Genomic DNA, 22,654 nt, shown 5'->3' with positions numbered 1-22,654 from the left:
ATCTCTTCTCTCCTCTAGAAGTTTATCTCTTGGCTTTTATAGCCTTTCTCTGGACTGCTTCTAGCCCTCCTATATCCTTAGAGGTGTGGCTTCCAGAACTGGACGCAATATTCTATATAGGTGAGATGTGCAGAGGTATTTTGATCACCCCGAGGCCTCTTGGTTGGTGCACATCAGTATGTCACCCTCCCTCCTCCCACCATTGTGAATTGCACACTTGGATTTCAGCATTCCGCACCATTTTAAATGTATTTTTGTAATAAATCTTAACTGCCAAGCACTTAACCAATCTCTAGCTTTCTTAGATCTCCTTTTTCTCTTTGCTTCCTCAGGGGTGTACACTCTGTTACAAATCTTAGTATCACCTACAAACTTATTTCTAACTCTTCTGCCATATCACTCCCGAAGAGATTAAACAGAACTGATCCCTAAGACGCTCCCATATTTCCTCTTGGTGAATTCCATGTAACTCTACCATCTGTTGTCTTATCAGTCAACTAATTTCTAATTCAGCCTGAGATCTTGGGGTCCAGCCAAGTATACCACATCCTGTGGTTTATGGTTTGTTTAATGCTTTATAGACTGCTCTTAATACAAAGCACAGCAAAACAGTACATGTTCTTGATCTAATTTTTTAGTCACCCAGAGAAATTGACGAGATATTGTTTGGCCCAATTTCTCTCTGGTAAATAATGCTGCCTTGGTTCTGCAACCAGCCGGATTCTGAATCCTTCACTTCCTTCCATGAAGTCTGTCTGTTTTCCTACAATAGGAGTAGGACTAACTTGAAGTTTCCAAGTTTCTCTTGTTAACACTTTGACGAATATGGACAACATCCACTCCTCTCTAGACTCATGAGCCATTCCATTTTCCGAAGATCTGTTGATGAGATCTTTTGGTGAACCAGCCAGAACCCCTCTGATCTCCCCTAATGTCCTAGGCCTCAGGACTTTGTCTTGTTCTAGTCTGCTAGTTCCATAAATGATACGGCATCTACCCCACCACCATATGTACCCTTGCCAGCAATGAATGATCCTTCTCTGATCCTCTCTACAGTAAAGATGAACAGAAGTATTTGTTTAGCGTTTCTGCTTTTTTTTCTCTTCTCTACAATCCTACCTCTGACTTTCCTGCTTTCACTGACATAATACTCCAGTCTAGCTATCTTTTGTTCTTTTTTTTGTGTCTTTCCATCCCCGCTTCTTTCAGGTCTACCAGATACTTCTTACTACTACTACTACTTAACATTTCTAGAGCGCTACTAGGGTTAGGCAGCGCTGTACAAAATAAACAAAGAAGGATGGTCCCTGCTCAAAGGAGCTTACAATCTAAAGAACGAAATGTCAAGTTGGGCAGTCTAGATTTCCTGGGTAGAGGTGTAGAGGTTAGGTGCCGAAGGCGACGTTGAAGAGGTGGGCTTTAAGCAGAAATTTGAAGATGGGCAGGGAGGGGGCCTGGCGTATGGCCTCGGGGAGTTTGTTCCACGCGTTGGGTGAGGCAAGACAGAAAGGGCGGAGCCTGGAGTTGGCGGTGGTGGAGAAGGGTACTGAAAGGAGGGATTTGTCTTGAGAGCGGAGGTTACGGGTAGGAACGTAAGGGGAGATGAGGGTTGAGAGGTAAGGAGGAGCTGCAGATCGAGTACATTTGTAGGTTAGTAGCAGAAGCTTGAATTGAATGCGGTACCTGATCGGAAGCCAATGAAGTGACTTGAGGAGAGGGGTGATATGAGTGTATCGGTTCAGGCGGAAGATAAGACGTGCAGCAGAGTTCTGAACGGACTGAAGGGGGGATAGGTGGCTAAGTGGGAGACCAGTGAGGAGTAGGTTGCTGGGCTTCTCATTTTAAGATCCTCCCTCCTCAGTCCCATAGTTTTCTGCCCACTTTAGAGCTCTCTGTTACCATTTCTGTCCCTGTCCCAGTGAGACCAACTCTGATAAGAACTGTGTAAAAGATTTTGGGATGCGCTACTGTGTTTGCCAAAGTTTTAGCTGCTGGAGTGGATGCTGATTTGGCAGATAATATTCTGCCGTCATCTACTATGTTACTATTGTAATAAACACAAAGGGCTGAGACAGGCGGACTATGGAAACTAGTATTTCAGAGCTGCAGATTTCTTTTCTTCTCTGTCTCCATATTTTTCTCTGTTCTCTCTTTTTTGTCTTCTATTTAGTAGGACTGCTTCAAACTGCTAAAAATGTTCTCTGAAAACAGGGGCTGAAGTGGTTTTTTTTTTTTTTTTTGCATTCATGAGGAATTACAAATCCAGGTTTAATTAATCATTATAAAATGTAATGTTTTAATTTGACTAATGTTTTAATACAACTTTAGAGATTTTCTGATAGCATTCTTATTCCTAACTAGGATGATTCTACCAGGGAATGTCGAATCACTAGATACAGCACATATTTCAGGTTTCTGGTTAAGGCTGAGCTGCTTGAAGGATCATTTTATTAAAAAAAAAAAAATCTTTAATCCAAAATATTCATCTGTTTCAGGGCACCTTGGCACTAAAATAACCTCTCTTCAGTTGATAATGTGTTATAGCATACAAGATCTCTACACAAATCTTATAAATTTCAAACCTCAGTGGTGACTCTTTTCACATAGGAACACAGCCCTGTGGCTCACCAACATTGCCATTGGTCTTTTAAATTTTATTTCCACTCATTTTAACGTGTTCTGTAATATACTTTTAATAGACACTGAATGAGTGCTTATCTAAGCAGAAGGGTTCTGCCTGGTTGCTAGTTCTTCTGCTTAGCTACGTACACTAGTGCATAACAGGTCTGACCGGTTCTTAATGGGAAACCTGGGCCTGTCTGGGAAGCAGCATATCTTGCCTTTCAGTCATCCTGCAGTATTGTTAAAAGACATTGAAAAGCTTCAGCCCCTGCATCTATCCTTGATCACTGGACCATTTCCTACTTTCCCATACTAAATATTCATTTTGCCCAGTGTTTGAGAGATTAAGATGTTCACATGCCTTGATGAGATGATACCAAACACTGTGGCATTCACTGTGCTGGCAGCTTGGAGTCCCAGGAAATAAAATCATATTCCTTATATATATGGCAGCTGAACGTAACAGCTGTAAGATTCTGGTGACAAGGAGACAGACCAGTAAAGTGCAATGGTGCTTTTGTGTAGTAGAAATCTTTCTATTCTTGATGGAGAGAGAAGCAAAAGGTGCTTGAGAGTTTCTGGCCGTGAATCCAGGTAGGCAGGTGAGACGGCCTTCTTTAACAGAAGTTGATTGTGACTGTGGTTATCCATGTTATCCTGTAAGCCTCCTTCTAGACACTGAGCCCACTAAAGAAGGCTAGTTTTACCACTACTGCTAATAGACAAGAAGGGGCATTTTCGAAAGAAATGTCTAAGTTGGAATTTGGACATCTTTGTAAAACGTCCAAATTCGGAGGCGGGGAAAAGGTCATTTTCGAAAAAAGATGGATGTCCATCTTTGTTTTCAAAAATACTATGGATGTCCTTGGATATGGACGTCTTTGATTTTCGGCCATTTTCGAACACAAAGACGTCCAAATGCAGGATATCCATAACAGAGTAGGAGTGGTTTAATGGTTAGTGCAGCAGGCTTTGATCCTGGCAACATGGGTTCAATTCCTACTGCTGCTCCTTGTGACTTTGGGCAAGTCAAATGTACAAGGGGCATTTTTGGATATGACATCTAAGTCTGAATTTGGACGTTTTTTGTAAAATGTCCAAAATCAGAACAGGAAAGGTCATTTTCTACAAAAAAAAAGTCTATCTTTTCCTTTTGAAAGTGCTGTTTGGAAAAATGTTTTGTGATTTGGGGGAGGAAGGGGAGGTGATCCCCGAGTCCCTTCAGTGGTCATCTAGTTATTTGGGGCACCTCTTGTGTGGAGTAGAGGAGTAGCCTAGTGGTTAGTGCAGCAGACTTTGATTCTGGGGAAGTGGGTTCAATTCCCGCTCCAGCTATTCATTTTAAAAACAGGTCTAGCTCAAAACGTCTAAGTTTTAGTCTTGGACATCATTGTTTTGTTCTATTATTGCTGAAAGACGTCCATGTCTTAGGAACGCCCAAGTCTCGGCTTGAACATGCCCCTAGCACGTCTTCTTGAGATTTGGACATCCTTCTGATGGACTTCAGAGAAAGACATCCAAATAGAGGTTTTGATAATACTGATTTGGACGTTTCTGTGAGATGAACATCCAAATGCTGACTTATGTCACTTTTTGGACGTCTATAACTTTTGAAAATAAGCCTGATGGTGTGCATAGCACTATACAGACGTAGAAAAGAGAGAGTATCCACTCAGTGGAGCTTAGTCAAGTACCCTGCCCTGAAGAAGAAGTTTCTGCCTTTGAAAGCTTGTCAACAAATGTATTGAGTTAGTCCAATTAAAAAAAAAAAAAGGTATCACCCTATTTTCCTTTTGTTTTGTTTTATTTCTATTTATTATCTTTAAAGTAGACTAACATGGCAACCACATCACAGTCTAGTTGACAGCTAGACTAATTAGGAAGGTGAGGAGCACACATGACTCATGAGGTGCATGTGGGATAAAGGGGCGTAGCCACTTGGGGGCTTGGGCCCCTCACTTTGGTACCAGTTTAATGACTGTTTGGGATTGCCAAACCCCACCAGCTAAAGAGGTCTGCTGCCCGAGTCCCTGCCTGTGCTGTTTCAGCAGCAGAGAAGTCAGCAGCATGTGCGGGAGTACTAGCGTTGGCGGCTGAAGCTTGCCGGCGACTTCTGTACTGTTGAGACAGCACAGGCAGGGACTGGAGCAAGAGCTTTTGCCCTAGGCAGGGACTGGAGCAAGAGCTTTTGCCCTAGCCATCTCTGCTACCAAAATGGCCATCTTGGGACTGGAGCTGGTATAGGCAGGAGCAGTCACTCCTCCCTGTACTGGCTCGTCTCAATAATCGCTGCTGCCTATACTGGCTCCAATCCCAAGATGGCTGCTGAGACCATCAGCGACAGTCTCGCAAGATTGCCGCTGATGTTCATAGTGGCCATTTTGGTAGCGGATATGGCCAGGGCGAAAGTGACTGTGAATTGCTGTTGCCCCAGTTAAGCCACTAGACCACCAGGATGCCTGAGGTAAGCCTGAGGGAGGGGGAGCTGGCTGACGGGTGGGTCCAGGAGGGGGGAAGGGACACTGTGTGCAGTGGCGGTGGGGGGAGGGAGGGAGGGAGTGAGGTTGACTGGCTGTGTGTGGTGCCACTGGCAGTGTGTGTGTGTGTGTGGGGGGGGGGGGGGGGGGGGAACGGAACCGGGGCCTGGCTGTTTTTTTTTTTTTTTTTACTTCAGTTTCTACCAAAACCAAGCAACCAGTTTCGGTCACAGTTCAGTTTCAGCAGAAACCAAAGATTATGCATTCAGTTGGGCTCTACAGTGCTGGAATACACAGAAGGTACCCTTTGTCCTGTGGAACCCACTATCTAGCCGTGACATACATGGACACTGACAGCTGTGGAACTTTTGGCGAGCGATGAGAAGAGGCAGGTTAGGAATTGAAAGTAATGTTGAAAAGGTGAATTTTCAGACTAGAGTTGAACGCGGCCAAGAAGAGAGCGGAATGCACTAATTCAGGAAGGTTGTTCAGGCATTTGGGGACAGCAAGTGGAAGACAAATAGCTGGGATTTGATACAAAAAAAAAATAAGGGCACAGAGAACAGCAGTGTATTTGAAGAATGGAGTTCAGGAGAAGAAGCACAGAACAATAGAGATTAGGTAGTGGGGAACTGCAGAGTGAAGATACTTTCCATGAGTACAAGCAGCTTGAAATGGATGTGGAAGTGGATGGGTTACATGGCCATTGCAATGAACATAGAAGATAAACCGTGCTGCTGAGTTATGGATAGACTGAAATGCAAGGGATGGCTCAGTGAGAGTTTTATGAGGAGCAGGTAACCGTAGTCTAAGGAAGTAATGCTGGACTGCATGAGGGTTCTCGTAGTGTACAAAGAAAGGGCATGTTGGATTTTGGATGAGTCTCTGGAAGAATTGTGCATTGGGGTGGGGGGGGGGGGGGGGGGGGGGGAAATGGTGAACATTTTGTCCAGTATCAATTTCTGAGAAGGCTGTGTGTAGAGAGTATCACCTATATTCTTCAGCTGGTGGAAGGCAATGGTGGAACTGGTAGAACAAGCTCTGTGGCCCTCTGTTCTCCTTCCAATTGGGAAAAAGGTTGTTCCTCCCCTGTCAGAAGAACACAGAAACTTTTAGGAGTCTTGTTTGCCCTCACACCTGTAAGGAAACACTCAGTGCAATGGCATTGGTTTCTTTACATAACATACCATGCAAACTATAGAACAATGAAATGATAGTACAGTGAGTAACTTATATACATCGTTGGTATAAGTCATCAAGAAACAACAAACTCAAAACATCATCACTGTACATGGTTCAGCTGAAGAGGAAATGTAGAAATATTGCAACCTAACTGGGAGCTTTTGGTACAAGTAAAGTCAAGGCCTGGTGGCCAGTGTGATACCAGTTTACATGAAATGGAACACCAGCTCAGTTCAACAAGCTCTCAAAATAAAGAGAACAAACATATTTCCAAAACATTGTTATTTTGATATATATTTATTTTGTTTCAGTTTTTAACTGGTCATTTTATGTTTGTGTTAATTGTTTTTTGATCCTTTTAATTAATAACCCCATATCTATTTGGTTGATGTGCTATATATCTGATAAATATGAAACTTGAAACCTCCCCTTTCATGCACAGCCACCTGGGCATTTTTTCTCCTATTTTAATAGGACTGTCCTCCCTTCCTCAACACTCTGCTCCTAGAGCCAGATGCACAAAGCCTAACAAGCCCACAACTTGCGTTTTAAACTGGTTCCAGGCAGTTTAAAACGCAAGTAGTTTACCGGGGGCATGCACCAAGGGCATTTTTCCTGTCACGGTAGCAGGCAACGAAAATGGAATGCAAATTATCCAAAGGCTATTACAATGAGCTGCAGTACCATTGCAGCTCATTATAATGAGATGCACTACCTTACCGTGGAAACCCTAACGTGAGGTCTGCACCTCTCGTTAGGGCTCCTGTGAGGGAATCGGAAAGGAAAAGGGCCCCAAAAAAAGGTAAAAAAGAAAAAAAAAAGCAGCGAGTGCACGTGAGGGGCATCCTTTATGGACGTACTCTGCCTGCACTTGTGAGGGACGTATTTTCGCCGGTCTTTTTTTTTTTTTTTAGTTTTGTCTCCCTGGCGCTGCTCACCTTCTGTAGCAGCGAGGAGAAGGGAATCGGGGATCTGCGAGTCGATGTGGAGTTCGGGACGTCCCATTCCATTATGCTCCTCTTCCAGGTCTCTTCAGCCAATCAGAGTGCGTGTAGCTGACACCAGCAAGCTAGATGCGCTTTGATTGGCTGAAGAGACCCAAGAAGAGGAGCATAACCGAATGGGACGTCCCGATTCTCCGATTGGCTACCAAGGTAATGGTGAATGCAACGGAACGAGTAGCTCATTTGCATTCCCTTTCCTTAGTAAATTCCCGTTCCCTACCGATTCGCTATGGAATTGGTAGGAAACAGGAATTACCGACGACTTTAGTGCATCTTCCTCCTAGTCTGGTCATTGCAGCAGTGGCTCTGATGCTGTATTATCTACTCTAAATCCAACTACTAGATTAATTTATTTACAAAAATCTTACATACTGCAATACAAATTGAAGTTTGTTCCATATGGTGCATAGATTATCCACTCATAATAAACCCACAGAAGTGAATCATATAAACAGCCAGTAAAAAAAAAAAAATCATCAAAATAAAAATGAAATAATAAAAATAGAATTCCAATCTCAGCATCACAGTTGACCTGAGAAATGAAGCAGGGACCCTCCTTGTGGCACTGCACCGACCAAGCGTGATACTTAAACATAGAACAATGAAGGCAGATAAAGACCATATGGCCTTTCCAGTCTGCCCATCCATGCTATCTATTCTCCCTTTCATTCACTTATAGATCCTATGTACTTGTCCCAGTCTCTCCAATTCAGATACTGTTTTCATCTTCTTTCTATGAAGTATTGCCACAGGTTACTTCTGAGTCTGTCCCCTTTCAACTTCATCCTATGCTCCCTCGTTCCAGAGCTTCCTTTCAGTAGAAAGAGACTCTCTCCTCTCTCCTGCCTTTCTTCCAAAGTATGCATATTGAGATCTTTGTCTCTCCCCATACACTTTACGAGGAAGACCACTGACCATTTTAGTAGCTGCCCTCTGGATGACTCCATCCTGTTTGTATCTTTTTGGAAAGTGCAATCTCCAGAATTGTACAGTATTCTAAATGAGCTCTCACCAGAGTCTTATACAAGGGCATCATCACCTCCTTTTTCCTACTGGCCATTCCTCTCCCTGTGCACCTAAGCATTCTTCTAGCTTTCACCGTCGCCTTCTCTACCTGTTTGGCCACCTTAAGATCATCACTTATGATCACACCCAAGTCCTGCTCCTCTTTCGTGCACAAAAGTTCTTCACCCCCTAAACTGTAGCGTTCCCTCAGGTTTTTGCAGCCCAAATGTCCTATAAGTGCATTCACTCTGCAGCCCCTCACTACCTCTCCACCCTCATCTCTCCCTACACTCCTTCCCTAGAACTCCGTTCACTAGGCAAATCTCTCCTAGTTGCACCCTTCTCCTCCATTGCTAACTCCAGACTCCGCTCCTTCTATCTCGCCGCACCTTATGCCTGGAATAGGCTTCCTGAGCCATTACGTGTAGCTCCATCCCTGGCTGCCTTCAAATCCAGGCTAAAGGCCTACCTGTTTGATGCTGCTTTCGACTCCTGACTTGTCACTTTTGTCTTATCCTTATGTCCTTCTGTCTGTCCTTCCCTTATCCTTATTTATCCTGTCTGTTTGTCCTGATTTAGATTGTAAACTCTTTTGAGCAGGGATTGTCTTTCTTCATGTTCAATTGTAAAGCGCTGCGTACGACTGGTAGCGCTATAGAAGTGATTTATAGTAGTAGTAGTAAATGCATGACCCTGCATTTTTTAGCATTAAATCTAAGCTGCCAAATTCCAAACCATTTCTCTAGCTTTGCTAAGTCCTTCCATATGTTATCCACACCATCAGGGGTGTCTACCCTAGTGCAGATTTTGGTATAATCCGCAAAGAGACAAACCTTACCAGACAACCCTTCAGCAATATTGCTTACAAAAATGTTAAAAAGAACTGGACCAAGAACTGAACCTTGTGGCACACCACTGGTAGCATGCCTCTCCTCAAAGTGAGGTTCATTTACCACTACCTTCTGTCGCCTTCCACTCAACCAGTTCCTAACCCTGTCAGTCATTTTATAGCCCATACCGAGGGCGCTCAGTTTATTTATTAGTCATCTACGCAGAACTGTGTCAAAGTCTTTGCTAAAATCTAAATACACCACATCTAGCACTCTCCCTTGATCCAACTCTCTGGTCACCCAGTCTTAATCAGATTGGCCTGACAAGACCTACCTGTAATGAAACTATGTTTCCTTGGGTCCTGTAATCCACTGGATTCCAAAATGTTTACTATCTTCTTATCTCTACTATAATAAAAAGCACCTCCAACATTCTGAAGCTGACTCCGTGGCTTCACTGAAGTGAAGGGTTCGTAAGGTTCGTCAGATTTGTCAGTCTGTCACCATCTCTCTCGGGCCCGCCCTCGCGTCAAAACGTGATGACATCGAGGGCGGCGGACCTATCAGAGGCGCGAGGGTGGGGCCGAGAGATGGTGACAGACTGACGAATCTGACGAACCTTACGAACCATTCACTTCAGTGAAGCCACGGAGTCAGCTTCACAACGTTGCAGGTGCGTTGTATTACACTACACAACTCCCTAATTTTGCAGTTAAACATCGCAGGATGGCTGGAGGGGAGGGGGAGAGAGGGGGGCAACAACCCTGGAACTTGGAGGGGGGGCGGACCCTGGAACTTGGAGGGGGGGCGGCCGGACACAGGAACTGGGAGGGAGGGAGGGGGGGTTGACCCTGAAACTGGCAGGGAGGGGAGAGGGCCGACCCTGCAACTGGGAGGGAGGGAGGGGCGGGGCCACCCTGGAACTGGGAGGGAGGGCACACATTCTCATTCTCACGCACACACTCTCACTCTCTCTGTCACACACACTCACTCTCACACACACTCTGTAAAACACACACACTCCAAGGAAAACCTTGCTAGCGCCCGTTTCATTTGTGACCTTTTTTCCTAGTTTTAAAATATTATCTGGAAATGTTGACTTTAAATTTGTATTTATTTTTGTTACATTTGTACCCTGCGCTTTCCCACTCACGGCAGGCTCAATGCGGCTTACATATTATATACAGGTACTTATTTGTACCTGGGGCAATGGAGGGTTAAGTGACTTGCCCAGAGTCACAAGGAGCTGCCTGTGCCTGAAGTGGGAAACGAACTCAGTTCCTCAGTTCCCCAGGACCAGAGTCCACCACCCTAACCACTAGGCCACTCCTCCACTCCACTTCATTTCATTTGGCTCCAAGTTTTAAGAACCCTTTTATGAAACAGATTGGTACTGATATTCTGTGTAATCAATGTACAGAGAATTATAGAGCCTTTATGTTCCCTCTCTTCGATGCTTAGGAATACTGAGTGTATGTTGAATTGTAGACACTGTCTGGAAGATATCTAAGAATATAACCACTTGCCATGTTAGAGATGGTACCTGGCTCAGTCCTGTCTACACCTACACCTATCCTATGGGATGTGGAATTTTTCACTTCTCCCATTTGCTGCAAACATTTTTAAAGCCTGAAGGATTCACCCCCGCTTCTTTCTTTTCACCTTGTAATATTTATTTGTTTGGATTTATTGTAGGAGCTCAAGATGAGTTATATTCAGGTACCGTTGGTATTTCCCTGCCCTCAAGAGGCCTTACAGTCTAAGGTGGCAATTCTTTAGATTGGAATCTCATTTTAGGTACAAAATACCCCCCAAAAAGAGAAGGAAAAACCCCCCACATTAAAAAGATAAGATTGACAGACCACCACAAAGACGGTAACTTAACTGATAAACAGGGAGAAAAAGACCTCAGAAGTCCATGGCAACACTTTTGAATTAATCACTGCGGTGTTCTACACGTAGACTCCACTCTCTCATTGGTCTAATATTGTGTAATATGCTTAAATTTTATATCAGTTTTTTATCCAAAAGCTTTTTTAACCAATACTGTTTTCCAATACTACTACAAATTGTACAACCACTATTTTTCTGGATGAAACAAATTAAAAATGCACACTTATCTCATTAGCGTATTCAGAAGTCCCAGTGAGGCCACCATTTCACCCATTGGGCTTCCTCATGGGATATCTTTATGTGCTCAACATCATGGCTTCCGTGCCAAACTTCTTTGCACTATTCGTGCTCACAAATGGCTCAAAAACGATTAAAGAAGTTTTTTAGACCAATGAGTGAGAGTGAAGTCTAAGTGTGGAACAATACCGTGATTAGTTCAAAAGTGTTGCCACGGACGTTTGAGGTCTTTTTCTCCCTATTTATCAGTTAAGTGACCTCATTTTAGGTGCCATTTATGTAACAGCTTAAGAGCACACCTAAGCTGTTAGAGAATATTAGTTCAAAGCTGCATTGACATGCCAAAAGTTAGATACGTCTACTGAATGAATGCAGCTGATAGTAGTCTATAAAATGCGCCCGTCACTTGGTGACACACGCATGCCTCGCCCACATGTATGCCCCCTGATAGTTGCACGCTACGCGATTCAGGCACACTCTTTTAGAATAGCGCCTATCACATGCGCATAACTGCCAGTAATACCACAAAATACAAGAGAAGATAGAAAAAAGATGTTACCACTCCTTGAGGAAAAATGCAAATCAAGAATATAATAAAAAAAAAAATCCCCCAGGATACATGTGTTTCAATCAATAATTCCCACCATAATGAAATTTTGTTTAAGTGCGCTCATAAGCTTGAAAGACTAACACCGACGTATTCAAGGTTTTTTTTCTTTTTCAGTCCTCAGTTGTCTAATCACTGAGGACTGAAAAAGAAAAAAGAACTTGTATAGGTAGGTCGGTGTTAGTCTCTCAAGCTTATGAGCGCACTGAAACAAAATTTGATTATGGTGGGAATTATATTTCAGTGATTGGTGCCAATTATACACATAAGCGTTCATTATTAGTGGTCACTTTTACAAACCTGCAGCAGTAACCGGGCAGCACACAGCTCTGCCCGATTACTGACGGTATACACCAGTGCTACAAAAATAAAATGATGGGTTTTTTTGCCGGATATGATGGCGTACTGGTGGTGGGAACTACCGCTGGGCTGCTGCAGTAGCCCTGTGGTACTTATTTAGCTTGCAGTAAGCCCGCTTTGTAAAAGGGCCCCTAGGGGCACTAAATTTAGGCACCAGCTAATTGCCTTTTAAGTTTCTACCTGAAACAGTGGACAGTGGACTTGCCCATGGTCACAAGGAGTGGCTGTGGGATTTGAACCCTGGCTTCCCTGTTTTGCAGACCACTGCTCTAACCACTAAGCTCCTCCACTACGATTAATCATGCTTTAATTCTCCTAAACCAGGTAGACAGTTTCTTGTTAATTTTTCTCTCCTTTTCTCCTGTCCACATTATCTTTTCGTAGCATTAGAGTTATGCCAGGTTTGTCCCTGCCACTGTTTTTTCAAAACGTAGGTGCTTAGATAAATACTTTACACCTGTGTGCAGTGTTGTGCAGCTCCAGGAAGCAGGTAGTAGCAGAAAATCCCCTTTTCCAGTGATGATTTAGTATAGTAAGACAACTGATGAAAACAGATGAGACTTATAGCGTTTACTGAGCATTTCCTGTTGTAGAGTGACCCTAGGAAGTCAATATTCAGCCAAGCAGTGAACTTGTGATTTGAAACCATCTAACTTAGATGGTTTCAAATTATTATGTATATTCAGCCGCATTATTGGTTTAGGCCGTGCTCATGAATGTTGAGAATAACTTCAAACATCCAAGATAAGACATTTCAACTTATACTTGCTATTTGTTTGCTCCAAACTTGTTTGGCAGCTGAATATCACTGTTTACATATAAAGGTTATATGGCCCTTCTCCTGGGGCAGCCTAAAATCTCACCCCGTTTTTATCTAGATATCTTTGGCTAGGTATGGGGCAATTCTATAAGTGGGCACCTCCATGCAGGTGCCCTGATATTGCACAATGGGAGGCCATACTAGGGTTACCATATGGCTCCAGGGAAAGGGAAATGGGACTTGATATACCGCCTTTCTGTGGTATTTTGCAACTACATTCAAAGCGGTTTACGTATATACAGGTACTTATTTTGTACCTGGGGCAATGGAGGGTTAAGTGACTTGCCCAGAGTCACAAGGAGCTGCAGTGGGAATTGAGTCATACGTGCAGGACATCAGACTCACAGAAACAGAAGCCTGCGCGGCCGCGTTGCTGATCTGCAAGGGCAGGCTTCTACATGGAATGTTGCAACATTCCATGTAGAATCTCAAATAGTAGCAACAGAATCTCAATAGTAGCAACATTCCATCTAGAATTTCCAATAGTAGCAACATTCCATATAGAATCTCAAATAGGGAAAGGGAAATTCGACTTGATATACTGCCTTTCTGAGTTTTTTGCAACTACATTCAAAGCGGTTTACATATATTCAGGTACTTATTTTGTAGCAGGGGCAATGGAGGGTTAAGTGACTTGCCCAGAGTCACAAGGAGCTGCAGTGGGAATTGAACTCAGTTCCCCAGGATCAAAGTCCACTGTACAATTTGTAGTAGTATTGGAAAACACTAGGCTACTCCTCCACTAGCAACATTCCATGTAGAAGCTTGCCCTTGCAGATCAGGAGCGTGCTGCGAAGGCTTCTGTTTCTGTGAGTCTGACGTCCTGCACATACGTGCAGGACGTCAGACTCACAGAAACACAGGTTTGCGCAGCTGCATTGCTGATCTGCAAGGGCAGGCTTCTACATGGAATGTTGCTAGTGGAATAGCAACGTTCCATGTAGAATCTCAATAGTAGCAACATTCCATCTAGAATCTCCAATAGTAGCAACATTCCATCTAGAATCTCAAATAGGGAAATGGAAATGGGACTTGATATACCACCTTTCTGAGGTTTTTTGCAACTACATTCAAAAGCGGTTTACATATATACAGGTACTTATTTTTGTACCTGGGGCAATGGAGGGTTAAGTGACTTGCCCACAGTCACAAGGAGCTGCAGTGGGAATCGAACCCAGTTCCCCAGGATCAAAGTCCACTGCACTAACCACTAGGCTACTCCTCCAGTCTGGGCTTTTCTTCCATTGCTTTCAATGGAAGCAAAACCCAGACTGGATCAATGTGTCCTCCTTTTTCTGGAGCCATATGGTAACCCTAGGCCATACCATATTGGCGTCTGAACACCCAGATTCCATAATTACTAGGTATTTGCCCACAGTTACACCGATCATAGAGATGGCATAATAGTGGCTGTGTAAACATGGCAGGGATTCACGTAATTGACGGTATATTCTGTAAGTTGTGTGTGCAATCGGGAGCCCTCCCCCCCTTGCATTTACATGCTATATAAGTTACATGCATCGTTATCAAATAGCGCTTAGGAGCCCTGCTGGCACATGATAGAAGCATTAACTGTGTACCTGGTAGGACTTATTCTGCAAGGGAACTTAGGCCTGTACTTTCCTTTATAGAATATTAACGTAAGTGAAAATACACACCCGTAATTTAGGTGTGAGAACTTATGTGGCCGTAGAGCTGGCATAAGTGTGTGCACCTAAGTGCTGAAGATATGTGCGTAACTTATCGTATGATGAGCGTGTGAGTCCTGCCTGTGTTCCACCCAGGCTCCGTCTGTATGCCCAACTGTAAAATACGTGCAATATAAGGTATACGCATATTTACAGAATAATGCTTAGGAGAAACGTTGGCCTTTATGCTTGTATGTGCACACGTGTGTGAATGTGCCATTATTCTATTGACATATATAGAATCAGATCGATGTATGCACAGAAGAAACAAATCTCCGCAGGATACACAGTGTGCAGCAGAACAGCGAAGATTACTTAAGGATGAGTGGACAACGTTCCAATCAGTAAAAACAGTTTATTACAGATTGTTCAGGACTCGACACAGCTGTGTTTTGGCCGGCTAGGCCTGCATCAGGAGTCTCATATATAAAGTAAGGCCATCCACTTGTTGAATTGTTCGTCACGATGTGAAGGGATAATGAAGCGTGTGCTCCAATATTGCAAAACCTTTGTCAGCTGTAACTCCGAGAGTGAACTCGTGTTTGGATTAGAAAATCAATACAGAACTAGGGGGGGCGCTTACCATTGATGTGGCGGTAAGGGCTCTGGCAGGAACCGGATAGCGCCAAGTAACTCCCTGCAGAAATATATTTTGAATATTTCCACTAGCACTGGAAATGCCGGGCGCTGGAACTACCACCAGCACCCACGTTGGGCCGGCGGTACCTACAGATTAGCGTGCAGCAAGCCTGTGGTGGGCTTACCAACGTTTAGTAAAAGGGCCTCTTATGTGGTCAGCACTGCCAATGACTGCATAAATGCTTTGGAATATCCATGTCCAGGTACTTAATATTTATGAAAGTGGCTTACAATAAATAAAACGACAGGCAAGGTTTACAATACCATAAACAAATTATCACGTGAAAGCAAAGTAGCACAAATAACTAAGTAATAAACCATTGACAGCCAGTTCCAATCTAACACACTCCATCAATGGGTAGAAATCTCTCAAAGAGGAAAGTTTTCAGTCTTTTGTGAAATCAGGCTGACCATTGATTGTCAATGGCAGTGAGTTCCACCACTTAGCACCTTGGAATCTAAAGTCTGCGGAGTGAACCGACTTATAGTGAAGTCTCTTGCAATCTGAAAGAACAAGTCTAAGGTAGTCCCTAGAACTGTAAGCTGTAGTTCTTCTAGCAGGTAACAAAAATATCTGCAGTTTAGCCGAGATTGGGTGGCAGAGCCGGCGGTGGGAGGCGGGGATAGTGCTGGGCAGACTTATGTGGTCTGTGCCGGGGCTGGTGGTTGGGAGGCGGGGAAAATGCTGGGCAGACTTATACGGTCTATACCAGAGCTAGTGGTGGGAGGCGGGGCTGGTGGTTGGGAGGCGGGGATAGTGCTGGGCAGACTTATACAGTCTGTGCCCTGAAGAGGGCAGGTACAAATCAAGGTAGGGTATACACAAAAAGTAGCACATATGAGTTTATCTTGTTGGGCATACTGGATGGACCGTGCAGGTCTTTTTCTGCCGTCATCTACTATGTTACTATGTAAAGAAAATGTCAGCTCTTCCCACTGACATTTCTCCTCAGAATGAGCTTGATATTCCTAAATTTGAAGCAAAGAAATATGTACAGTAGAAAATGTGTCCATCACAGTATATAAAAATTAGTCAAATCATGTGTTAAACAGTACACATCTCAGAGGCCCTATGTGTCATAAAAAAACACAATAAGGCAATTCTTCATGGGTGTTGTAGACCACCCTTGCTGTTCATTGTGGAGTACATCATCTGTTTTGTATGGTACCCATTGCTTTGACTGAGGCCTTGGTCTCTTGAGGACAGTAGGCCTGCCTCTGAAATTAGACAGAAGAATCCTACTGAACAGCAGCGTAGCAAGAGCAGGGCGGTGAGGGCGGTCCGCCCCGGGTGCACGCTGCTGGAGGGTGCAGAGAGCAGCCATGCGCCTGTCTGCTCCGCTGGTTCCCTGCTCCCTCTGCCCTGGAACAGGTTACTTCCTGTTCCGGGGCAGAGAGAGCAGGGAGCCAGTGGAGCAGACAGGCGCGCAGCTGCTCTCTGCACCCTCCAGCAGCCAAGAATGCACCCGGGGGGGGGGAGGGGCTTGATGCGCCGGGGAGGGGGGTGTCGTGCTGCACCCTGGGGGGACGGACGCCACTGCACCCGGGGGGGGGGGGGGGCGCAGTGGTGATCCGCCCCGGTTGGCAGCCGACCTAGGATCGCCCCTGCTACTTGAACATTCTGCTGCCATGATGTTACGTTGACCCACGCTTCAGTCAGTACACTGCCTCAGTTGGTTTGAAAATACTTTTATATATATAAAGAAATACACTTCCATCACAACACAAGCTAGACATACGTGGAGGGGCATTTTCAATATGACGTCTAAGTCCGACTTTGGGCATTTTGATCAAAACGTCCAGAATCCGAATAGCAAATATAGGGGTCCTGTTACCAAGCTGCAGGAAAAGGGCCCTTTGCTAGTGTCGGGGGCCGTTTTTCCCACGCACCAGAGCCCTTTTTACCGCAGCAGGTAAAAAGCCTCCTTACCACCACGCAAGCCGTTTCCGGGGGTTTTCTTTTTCCCCCAGAAATGGCATGTGCTTGGAACAAAACTACCACCGGCAGCCACTTTGGATTGGCGGTAATCCCGATTTAGCATTGGGCTTACTGACGCTTTGTAAAAGACCCCCATAGCTATTTTTGAAACAGCAAAATGCCTTTATCTTTTCTTTTTTTTTCAAAAATAGCCACTTGATAGATGTTTTTGTGCTCTGTGCGTTTATCTTTTAGTCCATTTAAAAAAAAAACCTCCAAATGAAAAATAGACAAAATCAAGCTATGGGATGTGTGAGGAGCCAGCATTCTTAGTAGACTGGCCACACAGACATCCCAGACCCAGCAGAGCAGTGGGCATCCTAGGAGGCACTTAAGTGGACTTCACCTAAAAGCTCCCAGGTATACATCTCACCGTTGCTCCCTTAAATTGTATAGTGAGCCCTTCAAAACCCACCAAAAACCTACAGTACCCAACTGTACACCACTACAATAGCCCTTATGGCTGCAGGTGTCACCTATACGTGGGTACAATAGATTTTTGGTGGGGTTTGGAGGGCTCACATACTGATAGCAACATACACTGGGGGGGGGGGGGGTTGAGGGGGGGGGGGTGTCCTGTGAAGTCAAATATTTAGGAGCCAATCACAGCGCGACAACAAGTCTTGAGAGCCTATCATCAACCGGGTAAGAGTTTGCAGGGCAATTGCCTTGGAAATTGAACCCTTCAGCCTCACTCTTGGGGCCAGAAGGAGTTTGTTCTGACTACCAGCCTTTCTGCTCTGCTTCTAGGGCGGGTATTCATTCATTCTGTGTTACCAGTGTGCTCTTAGAGGATGCGCAGGGATTATGAGAAACAGGTTAGATGCTGGGGGAGAGCAACCTTAGACAGCCAGAGCCCAGGCTTTTGATCTGGCTGTGGAGGATTCAGAGGAGGCTGCAGGGGGAGGGGTAATAATGACTGGAGCCAGGCACAGGCGTGTGTTGTTTGTTTTGTGTGCTGAAATAATTCATAACCTTCATTTAAACAAGCTGAGGCAGGCTGTGCTGTTAAGAAAGGATTAATTGTAATCTTTTATAAATATACAAGTTGTGCTGTTGTTATATACACTATAAACTAATACTTCAAACCCAGTTCAGCCACTTCCCCTGTATGACGGTGGGTCAGATCTGTCTTTGTAGCCAGAAGAATCCACAGTTGCTTCAGGAGTATGTTTATAATTGGATATAGCACTAGCCATCCCATAATGCCTTGAGAATGACCTTTCCTCTGCATACTGAAGGTCACACGTCATCAGTCCTTGATAAACGCAAAGACTGAACAGCAGAACTCGGAAAACCTCTGTATTTCTTCCCTTGCAGGAAAAAGGACAATCAGCCATTCAAGACGGCTACTTTCTGGCGTGGCTTCACTAATCGGCTACAATCTGTATCGCTTTCTTTTGGCACAGCTCTTTTCAAGTGATTAGTAAAGCTTTGCTTTTGTATCATTTCATAAAGCTAAAATCAGTTTCCATTTCTGTTATGTGAAATTTTCTTTAATGAATTTGGCCAACTTTCAAGACGTGTTGACCTCTGCTCAAGTACCAGAAATCCTGGTCACCACCTTTTTTTCTCCATAGTGATCAAAAGTCTGTAAATACAGAGCCCATGAAATTCACCCTTAAGGTCAGGCTGAACAAACTAAGAAAGCCAACCCACTCGCAAAGGTTGCCAAGTTTATTATTTATTTATTAGGATTTATTTACTGCCTTTTTGAAGGAATTCACTCAAGGCGGTGTACAGTAAGAATAGATCAAACATGAGCAGGAGGCAATTGCCACTCCTGCTGGCACAGCTTTGAAAAAAAATCACCATCCTTGTAATGTGGCACTGAGCCAGGCTGTCTTACCTAATCAGTTGCCTACCCACAATCCACACTAAACATTTCCTTTCCTTCCTAAAACTTTGTTCACTCACTTGTAAAGAAGTGAATCATCAAACTACCCACCTTTCTGCAAACTCTGGTAGTTTTTACCTTTCAGGGTTTGGTACAATAACCAAAACAAAGCTACAAAGGTGTGCTTGCTTTATTGTGAAAGGTTAAGTACCTGCACAGATCTGTACCTGCTTCTTGTGTGGTTGCTTTTTATTAGGGAAGGGAAATGGGACTTGATATACCACCTTTCTGAGGTTTTTGCAACTACATTCAAAGCGGTTTACATATATTCAGGTACTTATTTTGTACTTGGGGTAATGGAGGGCTAAGTGACTTGCCCAGAGTCACAAGGAGCTGCAGTGGGAGTCAAACTCAGTTCCCCAGGATCAAAGTCCACTGCACTAACCAGTATGTGCCTAGTTTTGATTATTCAAACCTAAACCTACCTGCAATACTTCTGTCCCAAGAACTTCTAAGACATTTAAATACCTCCAAGGTATAGGTGCACTGAAGACAGATCTGTTTCAAAGGATAGGAGGCTCTAAAATGAAAGGTCATAGGATGTGGGCAGTGGTGTGCTGGTAAATGTTTAACAACAGGCTCTCTCCCCGGTCCACATCTGCGCCCCTCGTCCACCTCTGCGCCCCCCCCCCCCCCCCCCCGCAAATTGCAGAGCAGGTTATAGCCGGGGAGAGAGCCTGGGGGGGGGGGCAATCTAATTCATGTTTAATGTGGGATAAAATGCCATAAATAAGTAAATAAAAATAAACTTTTAATGTTGAACACCTAATTCTCAAAGTGGACATATTCCAAACACTATAATGAAAATAAAATGATCTTTTCTACCTTTGTTGTCTGGTGACTTTGTTTTTCTGATCATGCTGGCCCAGTATCCGATTCTGCTGCTATCTGTCCTCTTAACTCCATTTCCAGGGCTTCCTTTCCATTTATTTCTTTTCTTTCCTCCTTTCTTCTTCATTTCTGGTCCTCCGCAGACTTGACTGTCCAGTGGATCCAGCTTCAGCCTATTTTCTCCATCCATGTGCAGTTATTCTCTCTTCCTTTTCCCTCTTCTCATCTCATTCCTCACTCTTCCCTTCCTTCCATCCATGTCCAGCATTTCTTCTCTCTCCCTTCCCTCTCCATCCATGTCCAGCAACCCTCCTCCCCCCCCTGCCCTGCCCTCCACGCACCCATGTCCAGCAGCAACCCTCCTCTCCCCTGCTCTCCATGCACCCATGTCCAGCAACCCTCCTCTCTCCTCCATCCTCCCATGTCCAGCAACCCTCCTCTCCCCCTGCCATCCATCCACCCATGTCCAGCAACCCTCCTCTCCCCCTGCCATCCATCCACCCATGTCCAGCGACCCTCCTCTCCCCCCTGCCCTGTATCCACCCATGTCCAGCAACCCTCCTCTCCTCTCCCCTCCATCCACCCATGCCCAGCAACCCTCCTCTCCCCTGCCCTCCATCCACTATGTCCAGCGACCCTCCTCTCCCCCCTCCACTGCATCCACCCATGTCCAGCAACCCTCCTCTCCCCACCATCCACCCATGTCCAGCAACCCTCGTCTCCACCTGCCATCCCCTCCATGATCCACCCATGTCCAGCAACCCTCGTCTCCCCCCTGCCCTCCTCCCCTCCATCTGCCTTCTTCCACCCCCCACCCCCCCGCTGCCCCGGTCGTCCATCATCCGTCTTCCCTGTGCTCCCCAACAGACCTGGTTTCCTTCGCGCAAACAGGAAATACGTCAGAAGAGGGCGGAGCCATGATGCGAGGGAAGGGAAAGGAAGGCTGAAACCGATCTAAGCCTGCTGCCTTCCCTTTAACGCCGGCGTGCCTCGAAGGAAAATAAAAGTTTTAAAGGCAAGCAGCGGCGCAGGAAGGAAACCAGGTCTGTCAGGGAGCACAGGGAAGACGGATGATGGACGACCGGGGCAGCGGGGGAGCAGAGGCGAGCCGGCTCGCACTGGCCAACAACCGGCTCGCAAGATGCCAGTAAATTTAACAAGCGGCTCTTGCGAGCCGGCTCCAGCACACCACTGGATGTGGGTAAAAGGGTTAGCCTCGTGTATCTTATTGTGCAGACTGGATGGACCATGCAGGTCTTTATCTGCCACCATCTACTAAGTTATTATGTATTACTATGTTCTCCCACTTTGAGCTGTGGACAGGATCCGCAACAATTAAAAGAAAAACCAACACATTTTCATAGGTAAAAACATGGCTTAACATCCCTTCCATGGATAGTCATTGTCCTCGAAGCAGGGGCAGACTAACAGTGACCTGAACCTCTGGGCACTAAGCGTCATGGGCCCCTAACCATCATCAAAAATGATTAAACTAGATGGAAGCTAGTGGAGAGTGGACCACCTACTGCTGTGGGCCCTCGGGTGTTGCCCTATTGTCCCAGTGGTCAGTCTGCCCCTGCCTCCAGGTGTTTGGAAAGCCATGCTTGATGGTCAAATGCTGATTATCACTAACATTCACTCTTTTAGTCCCGTTGCCCTAATCTTCACCATGTAGTGAAGGTTCCACATGCATTGGGCACACCTTATGGCCTCAGCCTACTTTTCTAGCTAGAGAGTTCTGGATTTGAACCTGCAACCAGAGCTTTCAGGACATGCAACCGCTGTTACACCTGTTCATTGGAAAGAAATCCCCCTACCCTCAGCTGCCTAGGGTGCTGTTTAGCTCCCTGATGACCTGTCCAATATACCCTCCTTTTTTAATTCTGATTTTTCGATTGCTGGAGGAGATAAGCGTTTAAAGTATGTGAGTGTATCTGCTTTACCACCCTCACCATTCTAAGCTGAAATAAGGACACTACATAGGGTTACCATATGGCTCCAGTAAAAAGGAGGACAGATTGAGCCAGTCTGGGTTTTACTTCCATTGCTTTCAATGGAAGCAAAACCCGGACTGGATCAATGTGTCCTTTTTCTGGAGCCATATGATAAACACTGTATCTTATCCGAAGTCTGTGCAGTTCATCACTGTCAGAGATAAAGAATTAATAGAGTGTGAACAGCCGAGGTGGGGTGGGGAGGGGTTTGCATAACTGAATTTTTGAAAACAGAGAGGTCAATAATAAAAGACACAATAATATAACAAATTTAGAGGAAAGAAAAGTGGAAGCAGCAGAAGAAACAAACAAACAGGTGGAGCAGGGAGGGAGCTCAACGGGTGCTCTGCTTTTCTGAGGAGCTCTTTAGCAAGGTGCTTACTACACCGTAGGACACTCCTTTCCTGAGATCCCATTCCTGAGCCCCTTTCACTCAAGAGAAACGTCAGTGGAACAGCTGGAGGGAAAATTCAGGTGAAAGCTGGGCAGTTTGAACCTGGGAAAACTAGATCTGAAATGAAACCTCTTCCTGGCAAGGTACATTTCCAGCTTTCATTCAGCAGCTGCTTTGTACTTTACTTTGTTGTACT

At 45.0% G+C, this 22,654-nt stretch overlaps 2 protein-coding genes across 6 annotated transcripts in view; one reads left to right on the top strand and one right to left on the bottom strand.

Moving 5' to 3' along the window:
- Positions 1 to 22,654, bottom strand: part of ALDH18A1 (aldehyde dehydrogenase 18 family member A1) — a 948,333-nt gene that overhangs the window by 660,762 nt on the left and 264,917 nt on the right. The window lies entirely within an intron of this gene.
- DNMBP (dynamin binding protein) overlaps positions 1 to 22,654 on the top strand; it is a 226,898-nt gene that overhangs the window by 162,534 nt on the left and 41,710 nt on the right. The window contains exon 1 of one of the 5 annotated variants that reach the window (XM_030202927.1): positions 22,578 to 22,601. The exons of the other annotated variants lie outside the window; for them this stretch is intronic. The gene's annotated coding sequence lies outside the window, so the exon portion shown is untranslated. Of the gene's footprint in view, positions 1 to 22,577; positions 22,602 to 22,654 lie in introns of those variants that run through there. 5 annotated transcript variants of the gene reach the window in all.

Source organism: Microcaecilia unicolor, chromosome 5 (genome assembly GCF_901765095.1).
Source record: "Microcaecilia unicolor chromosome 5, aMicUni1.1, whole genome shotgun sequence".
NCBI lineage: Eukaryota > Metazoa > Chordata > Amphibia > Gymnophiona > Siphonopidae > Microcaecilia > Microcaecilia unicolor.
Note: the sequence above shows the minus strand (reverse complement) of the source record. Positions and strands in the feature narration are given on the sequence as shown.